This window comes from Cygnus olor, chromosome 2 (genome assembly GCF_009769625.2).
Source record: "Cygnus olor isolate bCygOlo1 chromosome 2, bCygOlo1.pri.v2, whole genome shotgun sequence".
Classification (NCBI taxonomy): domain Eukaryota; kingdom Metazoa; phylum Chordata; class Aves; order Anseriformes; family Anatidae; genus Cygnus; species Cygnus olor.
In genome coordinates, this window is record NC_049170.1 from 149,113,927 (window position 1) to 149,120,345 (window position 6,419).

General features: G+C 44.4%; 1 long non-coding RNA gene across 1 annotated transcript; it reads right to left on the reverse strand.

The window, feature by feature from the left end:
- Positions 1 to 2,882: 2,882 nt before the first annotated feature.
- Positions 2,883 to 6,199, reverse strand: LOC121066308. Its single transcript, XR_005817661.1, has 3 exons — positions 6,081 to 6,199; positions 5,476 to 5,545; positions 2,883 to 4,911 (listed from the first exon to the last, which is right to left on the reverse strand). It is a non-coding gene; the product is annotated as an uncharacterized LOC121066308 (long non-coding RNA).
- Between the last annotated feature and the right edge of the window lie 220 nt (positions 6,200 to 6,419).

Here is a 6,419-nt window from a genome sequence, read left to right on the forward strand (position 1 = left end):
GAAAACAGGCAGCTTCACTGCTGACTCAAAGCGAGTTACATACCACTGCATGGTAGCAAAGACCAGAAATCTTGTTTTTTCTAACAGGCTGGCTTTGTATCTTCCCTATTGCTCACTTAAAGCCCAAATAGAAACACACCGCTCTCAGCAAAAGTGTTTCTAGTGATGTGTTGAGCTTTGAAGCAAATATACAGGAAAAATTACACCTTTTGGGATCTTATGGAGCTGTTTTAAGCAGGAGAAAATAGAGGATGGAGCTATACATGAGTGAAGTGTAGGCAGCAAAACGTGGAGAAAGTTTTTTTATTTATAGCACCATGGTGCAAACAAGATATTTTAATTTAACTTGCAAGTGTTTTTTATGCCATACAGAGAGACTGAGCCTTGCAAAGCCAAATCAGCTTTGTCAGCAAGCACGTGAGCAACGTGTGCATTTCTGCGGTGTTGTTTAATGGTTGGGTGAACGCTTGTAGGTGCTCCAAGAGCTCTCAGATGCTATCGTTTGCTTAATGCCTTCTGCTGAGGGCAACTCTTCTGTTACTACTCTGGCAGGTTATGGGCCAGCCATTCCCCACCCTGTTGACTCTGGTACAGCAGCTTGCAAAAAAACAGCACCAGGAACTCACTCCTCACCTCCCAGAGGCAAGGTGAGACACCCTGCCCTGATCCATGTGAGCGCATTGAGAAACATGAGTTCAGGCCAGAGGTGCCTGACTACAGCAACATTCTTTGGATACTTACACAAATAAAGTCGCTGAGACTTTCAAAAACACCCAGAACTGGTTTGTGTAATCCTGCCCAAGAGTTTTCCTGCTCAGTTCAAACAAATCAGAGCTAGCTCAATCCCAAATATAGCCTGAAGTTCTGCTTCAGAGAGGTTCGTTTCAACTCGATAAAATTGAATTACTTTTCTAATCTCTGCCAAGTTTTGTTCATCATCTTACAGATTGAGGAACTGATATTTGTGCAGCGTTCAGTAAATCAGAGCCCCAGAGTCGGGCAGGGAACATGCCACCACCATAAAATACAGCCAGGAGGATGGGTAACCACTGTAGGACTTGAGACATAATCAGTGCAAATCAATAGCAATACCCAATCGTAAAATCACTGTCACCTCTGAGATTGTGATAAACAGCAGGCCTTTCAAAGTAGAACTGGGTCTATCTTTCTCACACTCAGACATTTGCTGCTTTTCAAACATTTAAGTTCATTTGTTGTCTAAATAGCGCATTCGATTCACTACTGGACATAGTGATTTTATAAAGAGCGTTTCTTTTCTTTTTTTTTTGCCCTTTCCTCACATGTACCAGCCCGTTACAGCAGAAGATAACACAGTATAATCATCTGCTATTTTCTGCTCAGTTTTTTTCATTGATAACTTGGCTGCTGCACAAACAAGAACCCCTTTTATTACTTCTAGGTGGGATGATGAGAGAATTTTCCTGTCCCACTGTGTGCTGCAAAGGCTTCACTTTTATTGGTGTTTCCAGTCGATCTTGGAACATCGTAACAGCTACCAAGGTGAGGATTTTTGGAGAAGAAATGAGCATTTAATTTGTGGAATTCACTGTTTAGGTCAAAACTCTTCGTGGTGCTCTTGCAGTACAAATGCATGTGTAGGAATGGGAGTCAATATAGGAAGGCTGAAATCCCAATTTCTGTGGGGAAGGCAGAGGGCGATTTCATAGAGTCATAAAATAGCCCACGTTGGAAGGGACCTCAAGGATTATCTGGTTCCAAACCCCTGCCATGGGCAGGGACACCTCCCACTAGATCAGGTTGCTCAGGGCCTCATCCAGCCTGGCCTTGAACACCTCCAGGGATGGGGCATCCACAGCTTCTCTGGGCAGCCTGTGCCAGGGCCTCACCACCCTCTGAGTAGACAATTTCCTTCTAATCTCTACTCTAAATCGATCCTCTCAGTTTAAGTCTTTTGGGCAGCCTGTTCCTTGATGGCAGCACCCATATGCCTGAGCTTGCGTCATCTCACATGAACCCAAAGGAGAAGTTGCATATTGTTCAAACGCTCCAAAACTGCAGGTTTTACTCCTAATGATGGGGTTTAGGTTTCCTAGCACTGCCTGTGTGTTGCACTGACCTCTCCAGCCCCCAGGACCCCACAGGATCAGGGCAGGACCCTCAGCCACCCACCCACACCTTGCAGGCAAGGGGGCCTTGATAACTTGACCACAGCAGTGTGATAAAAGCTAAGGAATAGCTTTTTAAATAAAAAGTTGACAAAGCAAAAATATATCGATTTCTTTAAAGAAATCATGGGTATCAGGTGCTACACTCATAACTCACTGCTTTCATCCTGCTACTCTAATCAAGATTTGTAAATTGTTATTCATTTTCTGCAGCTCCTTAATCATGAGTAACCACAAGGAAAAAAGAAAACAAAACAATTTTGTGATAATGCATATGCATGTGGATACAGGGAAATGTACACTTTAAAAAAGAATAAAAAAAGAAATTTTGCTGCTGTTGGAGTGAGGCGGAGAGTAAGCCAAGGCAGGACCCAAGTGAGAGGCTGGTGTGGGGTGCAGCGGGTTGGGAGCAGAGAGCTTTAGCAGCACGGCCTCCTTGCATGACATTGCAAACCAGTGTTGTCCCTCTTCAGCTCTCATCTGTGGGGCAGTGACAGCAGCAGCTCCCTGTCCCTCCCCCTCTTCCTAACCCCCTTATCTGAACGATGAGCTCTTTGGAAGCACACTTCTGGTTTGGTTTGTATTTACACAATGCCAAACCTGAACCTCCACTGTGGTTTTTATCTAGCACTGTCACTGATGCTGGTGAAGACGCCAGTGAAGGTGACAGAAGCTCACCTCGGAGAGGCACTCACCCAACGCGGGCCAAGTCAGCGAGCGCTGCTTCTGCCTGAAGTCAGCCTGCCAAAATTCATCAGTGGGCTCCTCCCATCACGGGAGGCAAGAAAAATTAGAGTCACAGCTGCGGGAGCTTTGTGGCATGCACACAGCTGCATTAGGACAAAATCCCTGATGCCAACATGGGAGGAGACGTCATCCCTCAGAGATGCCAATTCACCTTTGTGCCCTGTGGCTGTATCATCTCCCTCCCTGTGCAATGCAGGCAATGGGTGATAAAATGCTCTCAGCCTCAGGTACACATCCCTTGGCATCTGTGAAGCTTCTCTGCTGAATCTCCACTGACCTCCTGCAAAGGCTCGACAGAGACTGGCGGTTTTCCCAGGCATTTAATTCACTGCAGATTTTAACTAAGCATCTCAAAATAATAGCGAGAAGGAAAAAAAAAACACTCGTTATAATTAGATATGCCAGAAATAACCCCACCATTTTCCTGACACTGCTTACATTAGTATTCATTGGGCGTGAAATGCTGTGAATAAGCTAATGAAATGATTCATTTGTTCATTTGCCTATGCATGTTGATAGCTATATGCCAAGAACCCAACGATTTGTTAACAGCCTCATTTATTTTAAGGAAGCTGCTGTCATTCATAAAGCATTGGCCAGCTGCCGTGCATCCCTTCACCTTTCCCTCTCGACTTCATAAATCTCTGATTAACCTCTCAAGCACCTTAGGCATTTTGTGAGGAACTCAGCAGCATCTGTTTGCAAACCACCACTGATCATCTGCTCACCTTGCAAAGGTTTCTCATCCCCTGTCCCTCCCAATGCCCATTGCACCCTGCTGATGCAGCTCAGTACTTCCAGCCTCCATGGACATTTCTCATCAGTTTGGTGCTTAGCCATTGCTCTATGGAGGAGGAGAGGAAGCCCTAGCTCTCCTCTTTGCCAACCAGCAAATATTAGTCACAAACCAGCTGATTTGCTTCTGCTCTCAGCGCGATTTTGAACAAGCTGGCTGTTAAAAGCTGTCGTTACTCTCCATTACACACAAGGCGTATGGAAGAGCTGCCCCTCGGCTCCTGAATTTGGCAGGGAAGCCACCAGCAAGCAGTGACCGGCAGCCTTCTCATCCCCAAGTGCTGTCAGTACTCACCCAGCCTCTCTGGACATTTCAGACAAGGGAGTCAGTGCTCTGATCTCATTTTATGTGGGGGCACTTGAGGTATTGAGCTGAAATAACTTGCTCAAAGTCACACACAAAGCCTGGAGCAGATCAAGAAATGTAGCATGTGTCTTGCACGTCCTAGCTTGTGCTCCAGGTCAATATGGTAATATTATCTGGAATATTAATGAAGTACAAGATAGATATTGTGCTACCAAGAGGAGTTGAATGCATTACAAGGACTGGAAAATATAGAGCAAGGGTATAAAGAAGCCTTAATAGTGGGAAAGCATGAGGCACTTGTAGGGTGCCACTCCAACAGCAGGTGATTTTGTTTAAATCCTATATTAGTGTTTATTGGAAGGAAGATAATGCTGGGCATGGCTGTGCTCAGAAACTTCCCTCAGTCTGGATGACCTGAGGAAGTCATTTTATTCTTCAGGTCTCCAGAGTGAGCTCCGGGACTTCTCCTGGCCCTTTCCTTGCAGAACCTCGGTGCTGGAGGCAACCCATGCCTATAGTGGCTGCTGTGAGCCCTGGCGTGGGAGGGCTGAGTGAGAAGCAGCCTCTGCTGATGGGGCAGAGCCTTTCCTGTTGTTTTCCAGTTTCCTATCCGGATTGAAGTGACATGTTCAAGGATGCTGGTACACTAAGTTGTACTGGAGTGGTGTAGTGATGATTCTGATCCCACTGGCTCATAAATAAAAGACTGATGAATAGCACTGAGATGATCTTTACCCTGAACACCTCTCCTTCATGCTGTGCTATTCCCTTTGCGTGATGAATTACTAGAACATGTTTGGAACAAGAATCAACAACCTGCACGGTCCTTTAGTAGTTTGTATATCCAGAATATCCAAGGTTACTCACTCTTCCACCTCCTTCTTCTGCCTCCTCCCAGCTAACCAACGTATGAGTCTGCAGAGAATAAATATGTTTCTGATTTCATTAATTATGTGTTAAACTGGCATTGTGAGGCAACTGCAGGAAAATTGAATTGTCTGGCCCTTGCTATGCAAAATGAAGGAAGCAGATAAGATTTGTGCCGCTTGACCTTCTATCAAATAAAACTGAAGTTGCTCCTTCACAGAAGCGATAGCACTGCATTTAGTCCTTGATTCGCTCACACTGCTCAAGTGAAGTTGCTCTGGCACATCCTGCCAAAGGCGACTTGAAGACTCCCCTGCTGGAGTCGTTCAGGAGCAAGTGTGCCCTAAGAAAGCTCTGTGCCAACTCCGCAGAAAAGTGTTTTCAGCAATAACATGCAGGTGGGTCTCAAGAACAAATTCAGAGCTCTTGCACACTCACACCCAGGCACATATCACTTAAGGCTCTGAGTTGCTCCGTGACTCTTGTTCCTTGCCCCATCACAAACTGATTGCTGTATTCATTTTTTCCAGAGCATTGTTCCTTCCTACTGACTTCCACCCCGATATGTTAGCATACTCTATAGGAATTTGGGTTGTTCCAAGAGGCTGATACCTGCTACTCCTGCTGCAAACAACTGGCTTCTCTCTCCTACTTCTCCTGCAGTAGTCTTCTCAAGGACCTGCTGTGAAAAATGAGGATGGGGAGGTTGAGTTTTTACCCATGTAATTCAAGTCAATAAAATATTTATACCAGCTACATAGCTGAAAGAGAAATCAAACTTTTTCAGTTTTCTAAAATTTAATAGAATTTAAATAATAACTGAATTCAGTTGAAGTGGGTATCAGTAAAATCTTTTATATGGTGTTTCTAAATGAAATTTTGGTTTCACTTTGATAGTAGCTAGATTTGTCTACAGGTTGAACTCTGGCTGTTCCAAAAGCTGAGCAAAAACCCAGCATAGCCTGGGGTCCAACATTAGAAGAGGAAAACAGGCTCCTGAAAGCAGATGCTGCCCTTGCTATAGCAGGGACTCAAGTGGGTGCAATAGCTCACCCCTGCGAGATCAACCTCCCTCCACTGAATATAGGGGAAAAAAAAGAAAAAACATCACCGCATTTTTTTACTAACAACAAAATGAGCCTGGTAAACCTTAACAGAGCATCTTCCCTGAAAAAGCACAAAGCACTGATAAAAGGTGCATTGGCTCAGGCACTTACTGCTTTGTCTGCCTCTCTCTGCCCTGTAGCTTTCTGTTTGACAACTGTAGGAAGTCAGTGTGGTTTCCAGTGTAACATGATGGAAGTTGTAATTGAAAGGCATCCACAGCTCATTAGAATGGTTTTTAAATTACAGGGAGTATTACTTTGCTGTCATTACTTCTGATTTAATGATGATTCATGCCCCAAAGAGATTCTGACTCTCTATGGTAAGCCTCAACCAACCCGATGACTTTTACTTAACAGTCTACAGCAAAAAAAAAAAAAAGCAAGTTTTAAGAAAATTGTTTATGACAAACGTAAAACAAGTACCAATAAATAAAAAATTAGATTACCCAC